The sequence below is a fragment of the Sminthopsis crassicaudata genome, chromosome 2 (genome assembly GCF_048593235.1).
Source record: "Sminthopsis crassicaudata isolate SCR6 chromosome 2, ASM4859323v1, whole genome shotgun sequence".
Taxonomy (NCBI): domain Eukaryota; kingdom Metazoa; phylum Chordata; class Mammalia; order Dasyuromorphia; family Dasyuridae; genus Sminthopsis; species Sminthopsis crassicaudata.
Window position 1 is genome coordinate 435,273,555 of NC_133618.1, and position 18,570 is coordinate 435,292,124.

Here is an 18,570-nt window from a genome sequence, read left to right on the forward strand (position 1 = left end):
GTACCTTAACCTTGTTGGGATGTCTTTCACCATCAACAGTATGGAGGAGCATTTTATAGACCAAATCAACCAAAGTTTCTAATTTGAATTGTTTTGAAAATGCTTTTGTTAATGATGTCTCCTAGATAGAATACTCTTCATTGTACTTAACAAGTACCAAAAGGGTTGATGGTAATGGAAACTGGAAGGGTTGTGTGATGAAAGGGGTTTATAATCTGAGGCAGTATGAGCAGCCATTTCACACTCATACCTGCTATCATTTCTCACATACCACCACCCTTACTCATTGATCCCAAATATTCACTTTTTGAAAAGCTACTAGGAGTAGCTAGAAAACACAGTGGCCTTGAAGTCAGGAGGACCTGAATTCAAATGGGATCTCATATCCTTGACAGTGAGATCAAGGACAAGTCACTTAACCTTGGTTGGAAAGAAAAAAGCAAAGAAAAAAAGTTCCTCACTATTCTTTGAGATATGAGGTATGGGTAGGGAAAGATATTCATTAATACAGTAGTTTCTAAACTTTAAATTTTGCATTCCTATCTATTTAAAAAATTGAGCACGCACTTCAAAAGATACATGTTACCCTTCTTATTGATGATTATATAATTATAAAACTTACATAAAAATGGGGAGACATTGAATTTCAAGAAATGATATGATTCAATCTGTGCTTTAGGAAAATTATTTTGACAGCTGTGTGGAACATGGAGTAGAAACCAGAGAGACTTGAGGCAGGAGTGCCCATTAGGCAGCTATTGCAGGAGTCTAGGGCACTGGTGCTCAAAATATAATAATGGGGTAGTTAGGTGGCTCAGTGGATAGAGCACCAGCCCTGAAGTCAGGAGACCTGAGTTCAAATTTGGTCTCAGACACTTAACACTTGCTAGCTTTGTGACCCTGGGCAAGTCACTGAACCCCAATTGCCTCATTAAAAAGCCAAAAAAAAAAAAAAAAAAAAAAAAGAAAGGAAGGAAGCAAAGTATACTAGTGTGTGGATTCTTGAGGATCCCTGAGACTCTTTCAAGAGGGTTCTTGGGGTCAAAATTATTTTCATAATTAAATTTCATAATATTCTCATATTTTCATAACAAATTTCATAATTAAAATACTCCTTCCATTCACATATGTTTATATAATTGCATATGTAATGTTATAAATTTAATGTCTTAGCCAGATTTTCTTTGTATAGTACAACCAAAGCAACACATTGTAACAGTCTGAATACAGAAGCAGATATGGGAATACAATTTTTTTATTGTCAGATGTTGAAAAAACTTAATTTTAAAAATGTGAAATAATTCCACTCTTCTTACTAAATTGTTTTAGGAAAAAACCCAGTTTTTTTTTTAATAAAATATGTTTTTTATGTTAACATATGCTGGGTTTATTATTTTTAAATGCATTAACAAATGTTTTAAAAATTTGTCAATTTTAATTTCTAATGTGGCATAATTATCAATAGATTATAAGCAAAAATTATTTGGGGTTTCAAATAATTTTTAAGAGTGTAAAAGGTCCTGAGACCAAAAAGTATGAGAACTTCTGGTCTAGGAAAAAGATAAATGAAGGCCTATATCAGGAAAGGTGTCTATGTGAAGAAAGGTACAGTTGCAAGAAATATTTTGTTAGTAATAAGATTTAGCAACTGTGGTTGCATGTGAGAAGTGGGAAATGATGAGGTCCTCAGTGTGATAGATATATGTTCACTCTGGATAAGCAGAAAAAATAGTAGTGTCTTGAATAGAAATACAAACATTTGGAAGAAGGGTAGATTTTTGGGGAAAGATTATGGAATGATATTTGTGATGAAAATTGCAATCTATGCATGCCAGCCCATCCTGAATAGGGATCACTTTATCCTACAAAACAAAAGGGGAAACTTGACTTTCATAGACCATGCCCCAGAATGCAGAGTTTGAGTGATATACCTTCTCCCCAGAGAAGCCTGCCACAGTTGCAAGATGATTTGGGGGCCTTGTATTTGCGTGGAGGGTACTAGAATTTTGCTTGCATAGTCACTGGTGTCTGTGCTAGGGTTCAAGTTCTAAGGGGCCAATGTTCAGTGTTAAAAGAAGTTGGAGTTTGCACAACCACTGGTAGGCAATTGTGCACTTATAAAGAGTGGTATAACTGCTGAAAACGAGCCCAAGGATTGATGATTTTTTAGAGGGTAAAATGTTGCTCATCTGTCTTATTGGTTGATCATGTACTCCTTTGAGGCTATGCCATGTCTCCTAACTTTGGAACCACTGGACCAGAAGACTGTTGAAGTTCTTTTCAGTTTATACATTTTGTGATTATGAATTGACAGGGAAATCCTATTATAGGCATTTTTTTCCCTCCTAAAAAGCTCATTTTTCCACCTTTTCTTTCTTTCTTTTTTTTAAAATTTCATTTTATTTGAAAAAACAGTAACAAAAAAAGAAAAACTGAAAACAAAATACAAAACAAAATAAAACAAAAGAGAACATTGTTGTGTGTCCAGCAAAACATTAGGGAGGATTCAAAATATATAACAAGTTACCAGATATATATATATATAAGAAATTATATTCATAGATGTCCATTTTTTCTTTACTTCCTTGTAAATTGTTTTTTGGTTCTCCACTGGGCCTGCCTTATTTACTTTATTCTTTTTTTCCCCTCTTTCATTCCCCATTCACTCCTAAGCAAACTACAGTTAAGAAAAGATATATTTATGTGTGTGTGTGTGTGTGTGTGTGTGTGTGTGTGTGTATATATATATATATATATATATATATATATATACACACACACACACATGCATACATACATACATATACTCACATTCCCACACACCCCACATCACACACATCTTTCCTATCCCTGCTGCCTCTTTAATTAAATTCTGCTCCATAATTTGCCTTGCTATTACTTAACCTTCCCTGACACAAGGATCCCTCCCTTGTCTTCTTCCCTCACCCTTTACTTCCTCATCTGCTTATCCCAGTTCCCTTATTTCTTTATAGATTTTGGAGGATGCTATACTTTTCATGGCATATATGTAGTGTTGCCTATTTAACCCATTCCCAATATGAGTAGATTTTCAGAGTTTTAATACCTCTGTCTATTCTTCCTCTGCACCTTATTTGTATAACCTGATTACTATTTTTACCTTGACTCTGCTAATCTTTCTTTTGAGTTGCCTTATTGTTGAAGTGAATCTTAAACATACAGTATACATTTTCTCATGTTAAGAAAACATTAAAAAAAATTTGAATCTGTTAAGTTCCTTAAAATTGATCTTTTGTATCAACTCTTATATATTAAATTTTCTGTTAAGTTTAGGTTTGGCTGATAGTCTTGAAAATCTGAAAGTTCATGAAATGTCCATTTTTTTCTCATTCAAAATTATAGATAATTTTGCTGGTTATGATATTTTTGGCCACAGGTCTAATTCTTTTGATTGGCAGTAGATGTGATAACAGGATTTGTAGTTTTTTAAATTTTATTTTATTGTGTCTGCTAAGTCCTTTACAATTCTAATTGCAGCATATTTGAATTGATTTTTCTTGTTTCTTGCAAAATTTTCTCTTTGATCTGGGTGTTTAAAAATTTGGCAATAATATTCCTATGTGTTTTCCACAAAGGATCTTTTTGAGATGGTGGTTGGTGAATTTTTTTCTATTTCTACTTTCCCCTCATGTTCCATCAATTCAGGACATTTTTCTTGGATTATTTCTTGCATTATTGTGTCAAGGTTTTTTTTTGGTCACAACTTTCAGGCAGTCCAATATTCTTATATTTTCTCTTCTTAATCTGTTCTCCAGATCTATCATTTTTCTTATAAAATGTTCCACATTCTGTTCTATCTTTTCATTCTTTACAATCTGTTTTGTTATTTCTTGGTCTCTCATAGCTTCACTGTCCTTCCCTTGCCGAATTCTAATTTTCAAAGATTTATTTTCATCTTTGAGACTGTACCTCCTTTTCTAGTTGGCTAACTTTTTTTTTTTTTTTTTTTTAAATACGCTCCTTATTTTTCTTGAATGGCTTTATTTAGTTTTCCCTCAGTGTTTCTCATCTGATTTATTTATTTATTTATTTATTTATTTATTTATTTATTTTTTTTTTTACTTCTGGACAGGGAGCCATTTCATGTTACTTTTTGGGTTAGAAGTTTTTTTTTTTTTATTTTTTTATTTCAGTGTCCTCTTCTGAAGACAAATCCTGGTCTTCCCCGGTTCCATAATATGTTTCTGTGATGGGGTCCTTTGTTCTTTGCCGGTTCATTATTTTTTTTAAAAAAAGCGGTATTAGTGTAAGCATCTCTAATCATGGGGTGGGGAGATGGTGTCTCAAGCTTCCCTTCAGCTCTCCACTCTGACCAGCAATCCCAAACCAAGCATTTCACCTTTATGCAAGTGCCCAAAGCCAGCAGTATCTGTGTCCCAAAGTTGATTTTGTACTCACAGGATGCTGATTTCTTCTTGTCCAGGACTCTGTCTCAGCAGCACTTCTGGAGTTCCCAATCAGCGGAGGTTTACAGTCTTCGTGGACTCAAATTCCAACTGGACAAACTATCCAGGAGGTGAAAGTCTTTGTGGTTTTTGCTGAGGCTCCAGACACACCCAGCTAGCCTAAGGGATCTCCACTTGACTTTGCAGATCTAGCCTGGAGATATCTGCACTTCTGACAGATTAATCCCAAGTCTGGGGGCTTTCTGCTGATCTTCTGGGGTTGTATCTAGGGTACTCTTGTTCTGTTTGATTTTCACTAGTTTATGCTCACCCTGAGGCGCAAATTTGTTCTATTTGTGTGGGAGAGTTTGAAATTTACCAACCTATGCCACCATTTCCCCAGAAACTTCCCTACCTTTTCTTCCTTTTAAGAAATTTTTAAAAAATTCTGTACTTAAACTCCCCAAAACTCAAATATATCCATAATCATGTATATCTATTTTACATGTGATTTGCTTTTTTCCCCATTTTATTTTTAATTTATGGAATAAAAAGCATAATAAAAAGATGATTGTACTTTAAACTGCAAAGCTGTTATGCATAACTTTCTATTCTTTTAAAAAATTATCAATAGTATTTTATTTTTCTAAATACATGCAAAGATAGTTTCATTCACTTTTGTGTTCCAAAATTTTCTTCTTTTGTTCCTTCCCACAAGGTAGCAAGCAATCTAATATAGGCTAAACTTGTGCAATTCTTCTCTAAATATATATTCCATATTTGTTATGCTGCACAAGAAAAATTAGCTTAAAGGGAAAAAAGAAAAAAGAAAAAAATTAGCAAACAAAAAAAAGCACAATGACAACAAAAAGATGAAAATACTATGTTTTGATCCACATTCAGTCTCCATAGTTCTTTTTCTAGATGTGGATGGCACTTTCCATCACAAGTCTTTTGGAATTGTCTTGAATCATCTAATTGTTGAAAAAAAGCCAAGTCCATTACAGTTGATCATCACATAATCTTATTGTTGCTATGTTCTCTTGGTTCTAGCCACTTCGCCCAGCATCAGTTCATGTAGATATTTCCAGGCTTTTCTGCCATCAGCCTGCTTATCATTTCTTATAGGACAATAATATTCCATCACATTTCATATATATGGTCAGTTTTCTTTAGAAGTATACATTTCACATGTTAACTTCAGAGATGTACGGCTTCCATGGCTCCTTTGGAACTCTTCAGTGCTTTTAAAAAAATGCTACTACTGAATCCTTTATGCCTTAAGTCTTGTGAAAATGACAAGGCAATTGTCATGAAGATTTAAGCCTAATATACTCTTATATGTTATGCATAAACCCTTTGGTCCTTAATAAATGTAGAGAAGCAGTAATGCTAAATAATTAATATCCATTAGCCTTAGTGTGAAAATTGAGTCCTCTCTTTTAGTTTAATTTAAAGTATTTCATATGTACAATTATGTATTTTATTGATTCTGTAGGTATGTCTATTCAGTGCCCTACTTAAATGTGACAAGCTGTGTGAGAATTGGGAAACATAGCCTTGTGGTAAAGGTAAAATGAAATATTTGTTTGGCCAGGTAATCTCTGAGATATTAAAGTTCAAAATAACCTGAGACTTGTGATAAAAACTAAGGGTAATAGAAATGATTTGCCAAGAGTATTTCAGAGCAGAATAATCCTTAACTGCTCCTTGCCACAAAAGAAATCTATCACTTTAACAGTGAAACAGAGTACAGTGGATAGAGTATTGGGTTGAGAACCAGAAAGACTCTTTGTCCTGAATTTAAATCTGTCTTTACTAGCTGTGTGACCCTGGACAAGTCACTTAACCCTACTTGCCTAAATTCTTCATCTATAAAATGAGCTGGAGAAGGAAATAGTAAATTATTCCAGTATTTTTGCTGAGAAAACACTAAATGGGGTTATTGAAAGTCAGATGTGACTGAAATGACTGAACAACAAAATACTTTCCTGATGATCCTGTAGGTATGTAAATTTAGTATCCCCAAGAGCACTGAAAAATTAAAACTGAAGGACAGTGGGAAGATCTGGAGTTGATATCCTCATATTGCAAGATATATGATTTACATCAATTATGATAATTGCAATAATCAAGTATATATGACTAGAAAAGACAATGGACTAGTCTTATGTTAGCATTGTGGGCTTAACATCCATAAACCATATGCTGTACTGGTATTTGTAAAATATAACAGAACTAGAAGAGGATCTTTTATGGATATTGTTATGTAAACTAGGTGTGTATTTATATGCAACCTTATTCAAATAGACATATCATAGCTTTTGGTAGGAATCAGAACTCTTAGTTAACCTGATTGCTGAAATACAATTATGGGAACCTTGGGGAGAAACTAACTATAAGAGGATATTTAATTTTAGTTTGGGGTAGAGAAGAGGAAAGCTGGGCAGAGTCAGATAGATACAGTGGATTTGGGGGGAACAGACTTAAAAGGTTTTAGAGCTAGGATCCCCATGGAGAATTTAGCAACCCAGAAGTTCTGCAAGGTAAATTTATCCAAGAAAGATAAGGACCTGCATGAAATCTGTTACACAAACATAATAGTGAAGAAGTGAAGGAAGTGAAGAAGAAAAGGAAAATTGTCTAAAGAAACTAAGGACATGCAGGTGAAATATTGATCATCTTAAATCTCAAAAAGATGCATATAGAAATTGGAAAATAAGGGTAAGGAACTTAAGGTGAATAAAAATGCATTATCTTCTTAATACTTCTTAGTTGTGTGACCCTGGGCAAGTCACTTAAACCCAGCCTCAGGAAAAAAAAAAAACAAAAAAACAACTTATCAAGCTGAGATTCTGCTTGATCTGTTTTTCATCACTTGGTGTATTTGGAGTATTTGTTGTTCAGTTTTATAGTAAAAAAATCATCATCCAGAGTTTTACTATTTAAAGAAAATAAAGATGAAATTTTGCAAAAAAAAAAAAAATGTATTGTCTTATGAGAAATGCCAGTTGTTCTAAAACTTAGAATGAACTATGACTGGTGATTTTTGGTAAAGGTAACAAAGAGGGATTAAAAAAACAACAAACAACTTCTAAAGAATTTATTAAAGAAGTATGTAATTCCTAAGATAATTGTCTTTCTATTTAATTCTGGACACAACTTGTTGAGGGCAAGAGGAAAATCAAAGAAAGAACTGTTGCTTGAGGTTGATAGGATGATAATGACAAGATTGAATTACCCAATTTATATATTGCTTTTGTTTTCTTTTGTAAAGGGGAATAATCTTTGGCCTGAGAAGAATAGAATAAAAAATTATTTGCAGGGAATAGAAAACCAAGATAAGTGAGGCCTACTGTCAGTACTGCCTTCAAGTTGGCCATCAAGTTTAGATGCGTGGTATCCTAAGTTAATGAAAGAATTGGTGAGTATGATTTTGTTGGGTTACTATCATTGATCTTTGGAAGTCATGAAGCACAGGATAGGTGCTTACAGGACTGGAAACATGTAAATTTTCATGTGGGGCAATAGTTGTTAATATTCTCTCAGGTGTACTTTTTTGATAATGTGCAATTTTTTTTTTGCATTCCTATGATATCTTCTCTTCCTTCAGAGTCTTATGAATCATGCCTTTTCAATTATGTCACTTCTAGCATGGAACTCTACTAGATATACTTAATCTAATCCAGCTGCTTTTCCTGATTTTGTTCTTTTTATTATTATTAATTTTTTCCTCTCCTTTAAGCATATCCAGGAGTGTGATATTAGACTTCAAGTGCAGTGGTTCCTATTACTAATCTTGGTAGTGGCAAAAAGTTTATTATAAAAATATTTATAAATATTTTCCATTTTTCTTAGTCTTGTTGCCTTCCTTTCATTTTTATCTTTAAAGTAATCTTAGAATAGCTTTTCTTAGTTGGGTCCGGTGAACTTGCACAGTTTCTTAGAAAACATCAGTAGGTACACACAGTTTAGCCTAAGCTTCCACAGAGGAAAAAAATAGGAAGATGAAAAGTGCCTTTTAGAGGAACAACTTATAGAGGTCATCTATAAATAGCTTCATCATGAATAAATGGACAATGAATTAGGCCTATACTTAAATAAGATGAAGAGAATTGGAGTGCTTTGGGAAAATTGAACAAAAACAAATGCTTATCTTTTTAATACAAGTTTTCCATCAGTGTTATATGACTGAAAATCATATGCTACAATGTGAGGACTTAAAAATGAGCATTCCAATGGGTATCTACTAGATGGAGTAGATATGAGAAGTCTGCAACATAAAAAAATATAAATGAAAGAACTGGAGTAAAAAAAAAACACAGAAAAGTATGAACATCAAGGAAGATGGTATAATCGAGGGATTAGAGTAAGATCTAATACCTGGACAGCTCAGGTGTATCATCTGGGGAAATCCAGCAGTCCCAACACACTGGTTGAACCACCACCTCCACCCCCATCCTTACCCCCCCACTCTGAACTGGGGGAAATGGACAAGCCACATACAGAATAAGGGAGACAGGGAAAGATTGTACATTAATATAGGGAAGAGTACCCACACTATTGAAAACATGCCTATTCAAATGTGAACAATTTAGGGGAAAAAAAAAAAGATCACTAAGACCTAGAATGGCTTCCCTAAAAACAAGTTAAGCCAGATTAATCTATCTTCTCCTCCCCTTTCCCTTTTTTTTTTACATAAGTATTATATTAGTAGATAAAGGAAATGACATAGACATTCAAGTTTCTCAAAGACAAGGACCATTTCTAATTTGTCTATTTAGACTATTAACTATCATAGAGAATTCTGGTTCTCCTTGCATAGTGTATCTATCCCCAGCAATCCTCTCTAGTACAAGCTGTGCCTTCTCTTATACACTTGGTCACATTGATCCTAGTATGGGTCAGAATATTCCTTGCTTCCTCTTGGTAGGTCCAGATTTTTCTTATAACTTCTTCACTCGGTTAACCTTCCTTTTTTGAAATTCATACAATTAAAAATATCTAATCAAAATTGTGGTAGTTGTGATATACCCACCTCTGGTCACACTCTTCTTCAAGGAGTTTAACTCCTGGCTCACCCATCTTCCTCTCTTCCTCAGCTCCTACTCTTAAGGGGATTTTACTGTTCATGTACATGTTCCCTTAAATTCCCTAACCTCCCATATGTTCCATGATCACTTTTTTTTTTTTTTTTTTTTTTTACTCTACTTCAGTGACACATATAGGGAGATGGTCACACACTAGATCTTGGTCATTACCCACAAGTGTTCTGTGTCCTTCCAACTGACATAATAATGAGAATGTTCAAGTATCATTCTCCCACGTAGGAACAACTAAACTTTATTAAGTGCCTTATGCTATCACTTTCCTGATTACCTCCTTATGTTTTGTATTTGAAAATCAAATTTTCCATTCAGCTCTGATCTTTTCATCATGACTACTTGAAAATCCTCTCTTTCTTTAAATGATCACTTTTTCCTTTGAAAAATTATACTCAGTTTTGCTGGGTAGGTAATTCTTGAATATTATATTTCAAGCCCTTTTGTCCATTAATGTAGAAACTGTTAAATCTTGTGTTATCCTGACTGTTACTCCACTATACTTAAATTGTTTCTTTCTGAATGCTTGCAATTTTTGCCTTGTCCTGGGAGTTCTGGAATTTGGAATGATATTCCTGGGAGTTTTTGTTTTGGGATCTCTTTCAGGAGGTGATTGGTGGATTCTTTCAATTTCTATTTTACCCTCTGGTTGTAGATAGGAGAGTTTTCCTTGATAATTTTAGTAAAAGATAATGTGTAGGCTCTTTTTTTTGTCATGACTTTCAGGTAGACCACTACCTGGATCTCTTTTCTAGGTCAATTGGTTTTCCAATGAGATTTTTCATATTTTTTCCTATTTTTTCTTTTTTTTTTTGGTTTTGCTTTATTGTATCTTGATTTCTCATTAAGAAAAATCATTAGCTTCCACTGCTCAATTCTATTTTTTAAGGAATTATATGCCTCAGTGAGCTTTTGTACCTTCTTTTCCAATTGCCAATTCTGCTTTTTAAGGCATTCTCCTCATTAGCCTTTTGTGTTTTCTTTTACACCTCTCTCAATTCTTTTCCTAATTTTCCCTCTATCTTTCTTATTTGATTTTCAAAGTCCCTTTTGAGCTATTCCAAGACCTGAACCCAATTCTCATTTTTCTTGGAGGCTTTGGATGTAGGAGCTTTGACTTTGTAATCTTCTGAGTGTGTGTTTTGATCCTTCTATCACCATAATAACTTTCAGTGGTCAGAATTTTTTTTTGTTTTCTGCTCATTTTCCTAGCCTATTACTCTGCTTTTAAACTCTTTGTTAAAGAGTGCATTGTCTCAGGCTTCAGGGGTTTTGTGTTTTCAGAAATCCTTTTAGAATCTGACCACACACACTCTTTTCTGCTCTGGAGCTGTTAGGAGGGTCCCTGCTCCTCTAGAAGTGTAAGATCTAGTGTGCAGGCTGGGACTAGGGCTCCGCTAACCCAGGCTGTGCTGGGACTGCACACCATACTCCCACCCCATTGCCACAGATTTTCTCCACTGACCTTCCAAGTCCCCTCTGGTGTCCCTGTGCTGAGAGATCCAGAAACTTCCAGCATTGCTGCTAATTCAGAGATCTTGCCTCATTGAAGCTGGGGTTCTGGGCTGGAGCTGGGGCTGGGGCCAGGTTTGAGATAGGATTGTGTACTAGCCTCTCATTCTGGTGGGACATACTCTTCCTGCTGACCTTCCAGGTCCTCTCTGATGTCTCTGGGATGAGAAATCTGGAAGCCACCAGTACTGTTCCTGGTTCAGAGGTCTGGCTGGGCCTGGCAGGGCTGAGGCGGGCTGCCAGTGCATCCTGCACCAGGACTGCATGCTGAATTCTTACCCTGGAGTCAAAGACCTTTTCTGCTGAGCTTCTAAGTTGCCCTTGGCTGGAAAATGTTATATCTGTATTTTTGGGTGTTGTGATGCTTTAAAATTTGTTTAATATTATATAAAGGAATTTGGAGCAGTTTGGGGGAAAGGTTGGGTAAGTTCCTCCTGTCTAAACACTCTGCCATCTTGGCTTCACTCCCTGTGTAGAAGTATTGTTATGCATAGTGAGGTCTTCCATATTGTCTTTTTTTTTTTTGTAGATAATATATATATTTAAAACTTATTTTCAAAACATATGCATAGATAATTTTTAACGTTCACCCTTGCAAAATCTTATGTACCAAATGTTTTTCTATCTCCCTTTCCTAATCCTCTCCCCCAGATGGCAAATAATTCAACATATGTTAAACATGTGTACTTCTATATATATTTCTACAATTATCATGCTGCATAAGAAAAATCAGATCAAAAAGGAAAACATGCAAACAAACAACAAAAGTGGAAATATTATGTTGTGATCCACATTCAGTTTCCACAATCCTTTCTCTGGGTTCAGATGGCTGGCTCCATCACAAAACCATTAGAACTGGCCTGAATCACCTCTCTGTTGAAAGTCCATCAGAATGTATCTTCTTATAATCTTGCTGTTATTGTGTATGATGTTATATGATATCTTGATTTTATTCACTTCACTCAGCATCAGTTCATGTAAGTCTCTCCAGGCCTCTCTGAAATCATCCTGCTGATCATTTCTTATAAACCAATAACATTCCATAACATTCATATACCATAATTTATTCAGCCATTCTCCATCTGATGGGCATCCACTCAATTTCTAGTTCTTTGCCACTACAAAAAAGGCTGCCACAAACATTTTTGCACATGTGCACATCATTTTTAATAATCTCTTTGGGATGCAGGCCTAGTAAGGACACTGCTGGATCAAAGGATATGCACAGTTTGATAGCCCTCTGGGCATAGTTCCATATTGCTCTCCAGAATGGTTGGATCAGTTCACAGCTCCACCAAAAAAGTACGCTTCAATCTGTATTAAGACACAACTAGTTCTTTCTCTGGATATGATTATGTATTGCTGAGAATAGCAAAGTCATTCACAGCTGATCATTTCACAACATTCACAACAAGTTTTTATTTTATACACAGTACATTTCACTTTGCTTGAGTTCATGAGGATTTTTCAGGTTTTTTCTGAGCACATCCTGCTCATCATTTCCCATAGAGCAACAATATTCCATCATAATCACATACCATAATTCATTCAGCTATTCCCCAATTGATGGGTATCTCTTCAATTCCCAATTCTTTACCCTGATAAAAGAGCTGCTATTAATATTTTTGCATATATAGGTCCTTTTTTAAAAAAAGTCTCTTGGGGTTATGCCAATTACTGGTATTGTTAGGTCAAAGTATATGCATGATTTTATAGCCCTTTGGACGTAATTCATATCTTTTGATCATTTATCAATTGGGGAATAGAGTTGTTGTTGTAGTTTTTAATAAATTTGACTTGGTTCCTTATACTTTTGAGAAATGAGACCTTAATCAGAGAAACTTGGCAAAGCATATTTCTATGCCATTTATGTTGTAAAAGAAAATATAGACACCCTTCTCTCCCAATAAAAAGAAGAAAAAAAATTAAGTTTAAAAAGTATGCTTTGATCTTTCAGTTCTTTCTCTGGAAGTGGATAGCATTTTTCATCATAACTCTTTCAGAATTGTTTTAGATCATTGTGTTGCTGGAAATAGCTATTGTTCCTCCTTCATCTTTGAAAAGGACCAGTGACATCCTGAAAGTGATTTCTTGACTTGATAATGAATTGGATTTAAATTAGGCAAAGCTACACTTAAGTCATTAACTCCACTCTCTTTTCCCCAGTAGGCAGAGTCCAGTGGCAAGACATAAGTCAAAGAGGACTGGCAATGTGTTACAATGTAGTGGGTAACTGTAGCCTTTCTAAATTAAGGTCTTTCCCAAGTTTCAGTTTTTTCTGAAGCAATGTCCATTTCATGACTAAGGGCTAGATAAAAATTGAGACAAAATTTTTATTTTGTTGCCTCAAAGATGGGAAGGGAAGACCCTTAGAGTTTTTGACCTGAACAGAAAACAATTGTATATTATACTCATTCTAATTTATCAAAACCTAAACAGTGAAGCTTGGGCTGAGGGATATTATTGGCCATTCAATAAAGTCAAAGTAATTTGAGTTTAAAGGCATAGTTAGTAGCTTCATTTGAAACACAATGGGCTTTTGAAAAGCCTGTTTTTATTCACCTATATTTCAAGAAATCATAAATGAAAACAGCAAAAGAAGTAAATTGTCCCAGGTTTTTGAAAAAACAAAAACAAAAAACAAATTATCTTCCAAACCCTATTTTATTTTTTGGTTATATTAGCTAATCTAATAGGTGTAAGGTGATATTTCAGAATACTTTTAATTTGCATTTCTCTAAATAAAAGCAATTTAGAGTATTTTTCCCATATAATTATGGGTAACTGATTTTTTTGAAAACTGTCTCTTTTATATCCTTTGACCATTATCAACTGGGGAATAACTTATAATCTTACAAATTTGACATAGTTGCCTATATGTTTGAGAAATGAGACATTTATCAGAGAAATATAGTATAAAATTTCCCTCCAGTTTTCTGTTTCTCTTCTAATCTTGGCTGTATGTATCTGAGATTGATATTGCAATGGGAGAATAGGTTCATTAGATAAGAATTATCTGGGCACTGGACTGGTTTCTCTAAGAAAAATGCTTTATTGTCATGTAAAGTAGTAGAATGGGACCAAGCAGGACCCAAGGAGATCCTCCAGGTTAGATATTTTATAAGGAAAAGGAGGGGTGGAGGGGGAGATATGTTTACTTCTTAACCAATGGTCAAATTTTGGGAAAAACAAGGATTATAAACATATAGCATGCCCCAAGCTTCCTTGCATCCTGTGTATTGGGACTCAAGCTCTTTGCACCTGGATTTATGGCTAACTGTGTCCTGTTTATCACAACACAAGCCTCATGCCTGGTGAGTAACAACAACTTATTTTTCCTCCCATGCCCCTATTTAATTTTCTCCAGAAGTCTATTTATATTTACCTTTTCTAAAATTCTATTCATCTTCTTAACTTATATTTATTGTTTTTTAGTCAGATTTATCTAGTTTTGAAAAGGGAACGTTGAAATGTGTCACTTATATAGTTTTACTATTTATTTCCTCCTGTAACTCATTTAACTTTCCCTGTAAGAATTTGGATACTATATCATTTGATGCATATATAGTAAGTATTGATATTATTTCATTGTAGGGGCAGTTAGATGGCATAGTGAATATAGCACCAGTCCTGGAGTCAGGAAAACTTGAGTTCAAATCTGGCCTCAGAAACTTAATATTTCCTAGTGCAACCCTGGGCAAGTCACTTAATTGCCTCACAAAAGAAAAAAAAAGATTATTTCATTGTCTATGTTAACTTTTAGCAAAATATTAGTTTCTCTGCCTATCTCTTTTAATTAGATTTATTTTTGGTTTATCTGAGATCAGGATTGGGTATCCCTACTTTTTTTTTTTTTAATTTTTATTTCAACTGAAACATAATAGATTCTACTGGTCTCTTAAGTTATTCTTGTGTATGTCTCTGCTTCAAGTATGTTTCTTGTAAACAGCATATTGTATGATTCTGGTTTTTAATTTACTCTGATATCTATTTCCATTTTATGGGTAAGTTCATTGTGTTCAATTAGTTGTAATTACTAACTGCATATTTCCCTCCATCTTATTTTTCCCTGTTTATCCTTCTCTCTCTCTCTCTCTCTCTCTCTCTCTCTCTCTCTCTCTCTCTCTCTCTCTCTGTCTGTCTCTCTTTCTCTCCCTTTTTAATATACTCTGCTGTCTACTTTTCTTTTATGGGTAAATTCATTTTGTTCACATTCAGTTCTATTTCCCACCATCCTATTTCCCTTGTTTTACCTCTCTCTCTCTCTCTCTCTCTCTCTCTCTCTCTCTCTCTCTCTCTCTCTCTCTCTCTCTCTCTCTCTCTCTCTCTCTCTCTCTCTCCCTCCCTCCCTCCCCCCCCTCTCCTTATTACCTGTCCTTCCTGAAGTTTTATTTAAAATTTTTAAATTACTTTTTTTGGTCATACATGAAAATCATTTTTTAAAAATCTATTTCCTTATGAATCACATTGGGAGAGAAAAATCAGAACAAAACAGAGAAACCACAGAAGGGAAAAAAAGTGAACATAGCATATGTTGATTTATATACAGTATCCATGGTTCCCTCTTTGGATACAGATGCTCTTTTCCATCCACAGTTTATTGGGATTGGCTTGGATCACTGAACTCCTAAGAAAAACCAAGTCTGTCATAGTTGATCATCCCACAATCTTGCTGTTACTGTATATAGAGTTTTCCTGGTTCTGCTTGTTTTGCTCAGCATCAGTTCATGTAAATCTTTCCAGGTCTTTCTAAAATCAGCTTATTCAGTTTTTTTTATAAAACAATAACATTCCATTACTTTCATATACTATAACTTATTCAGCCATCCCCCAAGTGATGGACTTCTACTCATTTTCCAGTTCTTTGTTAACACAAAAAGAGCCTACTACAAACATTTTTGCATATGTAGGTCCTTTTTCCTTTTTTATAATTTCCTTGGGATACAGAACCAGTAGTAGTATACTGCTGGTTCAAAGGATATACACAGTTTTATAGCCCTTTGGACATAGTTCCAAATTACACTCCATAATAGTCGGATCATTCCACTACTTCACCAACAAGGCATTACTGTCCTAGTTTTCCCACATCCCTTCCAACATTTATCATTATCTTTTCCTATCACCTTAGCCAATCTGAAACATATGAGGTGGTACCTCAGAATTTTAATTTTCATTTCTCTAATCAATAATGATTTAGAGTATTTTTATATGACTATAGATGTCTTTAATTTCTTCATCTGAAAATCATCTATTCATATCCTTTTACCATTTATCAATTGAGGAATGACTTTGTATTCTTGTAAATTTGACACAATTCTTTATATATTTTAGAAATTAGGTCTTTATCAGGAACACCAATTGTAAAAAAAAAAATTCCCACCTTTGTGCTTCACTTTTAATCTAGTTTCTTTTGGTTTTGTTTGTGCAAAACGTTTTTAATTCAATGTAATCAAAGTTGTCCATTTTGTATTTCATAATGTTCTGTAGTTCTTTTTTGGCCATAAATTCCTCTTTTCTCCAAAGGTCCCATGGGTAAACTATCCCTTGCTCTCCTAATTTGCTTATAGTATCACCCTTTATGCCTAAATCATGTACCCATTTTGAGCTTATTTTGGTATGGAGTGTGAGATGTAGGTCTCTGCTGAGTTCCTGACATATTATTATTCAGTTTTCCCTGCAATTTCTGTGAAATAGTGAGTTCTTATCCCAGAAGCTAGAGATTTGGGGTTTATCAAATACTAGGTTACTATAGTTATTGATTATTGTGTGATGTGTATCTAACTTATTCCACTGATCCACTACTCTATGTATTAGCCAGTACTAGATGTTTTTGATGACTACTGCTTTATAATAAGAGTTTTAGGTCTGGTACTATTAGGCCACCGTCCTTTGTATATTTTTTTTCATTAATTCCCTTGATATTCTTGACCTTTTGTTCTGCCATATGAATTTTGTTATTCTAGCTCTATAAAATAATTTTTTGGCAGTTTGATTGATATGGCACTGAATAAGTAGACCAGTTTAAGTGAGAATATTATATTAACTCAGCCTACCCATGAGCGATTAATATTTTCCAGTTGTTTAAATCTGACTTTATTTGTGTGAAAAGTGGTTTGTAATTGTGTTCATATAGTTCCTGGATTTGTCTTGGCAGGTAGACACTCAAATATTTCATTTTATCTACAGTTATTTTAAATGGAATTTTTTTCTCTCTCGTTTTTTTTTTTTGGGGGGGGGCTTTGTTAGTAACATATAGAATTGCTGATGATTTGTGTGGGTTTAATTTATATCTTGCGACTTTGCTAAAGCTGTTAATTATTTCTAGGATTCTCTAAATATACCATCATAGCCTCTGCAAAGATTGAATTTTATCTCCTCACTAACTATTCTAATTTCTTTAATTTATTTTTCTTTTCTTATTGCTAAAGCCAACATTTTTAGCACAATATTGAATAATAGTAATGATAATGGGCATCTTTATTTCACCTCTGATCTTAATGGGAATCCTTCTAGTTTATCTCCATTACAAATCATGCTTCCTGATGGTTTTAGATAGATGTTGTTTATCACTTTAAGGAAAACTCCATTCATTCTTATGCTCTCTAGTGTTTTTATTTTTTATTATTTTTTTTTTTTTCCTGAGGCTGGGGTTAAGTGACTTGCCCAGGGTCACACAGCTAGGAAGTATTAAGTGTCTGAGACCAGATTTGAACCCCGGGTCCTCCTGAATTCAAGGCTGGTGCTCTATCCACTAGCTGATCCTGGGCCAGAGCTTGAAACAAGGTGTACTAAGTGGAATTGAGGAGACAATGGTTAAATCTAGTTTAGCATTGACTTAATCTTATAACAAATAATGGTTTTCTAGTGATATAATGGTTGATTTGTACTCAGTGTAGAGCATATAAGCTAGACGCCTCATCCAGGGAGATTCATAGAGAAGGCAAAGGACTGGCAGCAGGAGCTGAAGCTCTCGGAACCAAGGAGAGAGATAGGCCTCTAAGAAAGATAACGGGCCTCCAGGAAAGGAGACAAGACTTTGAAATAGACAATAAAGAATTTGCACTTTAACCTCTGGCTACTTGTGTGGTGATTACTGAATTGAAATGAAGGCTGCCTCAGAGACCCCAAGAAAACCTCAACAGAGAACGTTGCATTTTAAAGAGAACATTACACATGGCAATGCTTTTTTTTTTTTCTTTTCCTATTTAAATTTTATATAAATAAATTTACAAAAAAGAGAGAACTTTTGTGGTACCTTTCAGTCTGTTGCTTGCTTGTGCCCAGTTGTTGTTGCTGATTATAATTGGTTTTGATTTTAAATATTATAGAATTGTATTTGCAAAAAATGTTGTCTCTAGCCAGGTTGTTAGCTAGATTCCACAGAAAATGCCTGTGAAAGATTTTTTCCTGTTCTAGTACCCAGGAATCAATTTAGTATACTATCTTCTATTACTCCCATGCCTCCCAACTTTACATTAAGTTAAGGCTTTGGCTTCATGACAGGGCTGGCTTCCCCTAAAAGCAAAGGAATT

The 18,570-nt window shown here is 34.5% G+C and overlaps 1 long non-coding RNA gene across 1 annotated transcript in view; it reads left to right on the plus strand.

Moving 5' to 3' along the window:
* The window catches only part of LOC141557126 (uncharacterized), a 43,927-nt gene that overhangs the window by 9,171 nt on the left and 16,186 nt on the right, over positions 1-18,570 (plus strand). The window contains exons 2-4 of the long non-coding RNA XR_012486717.1: positions 4,463-4,555; positions 5,923-5,995; positions 7,702-7,848. This is a non-coding gene — a long non-coding RNA (uncharacterized LOC141557126). The remainder of the gene's footprint in view (positions 1-4,462; positions 4,556-5,922; positions 5,996-7,701; positions 7,849-18,570) is intronic.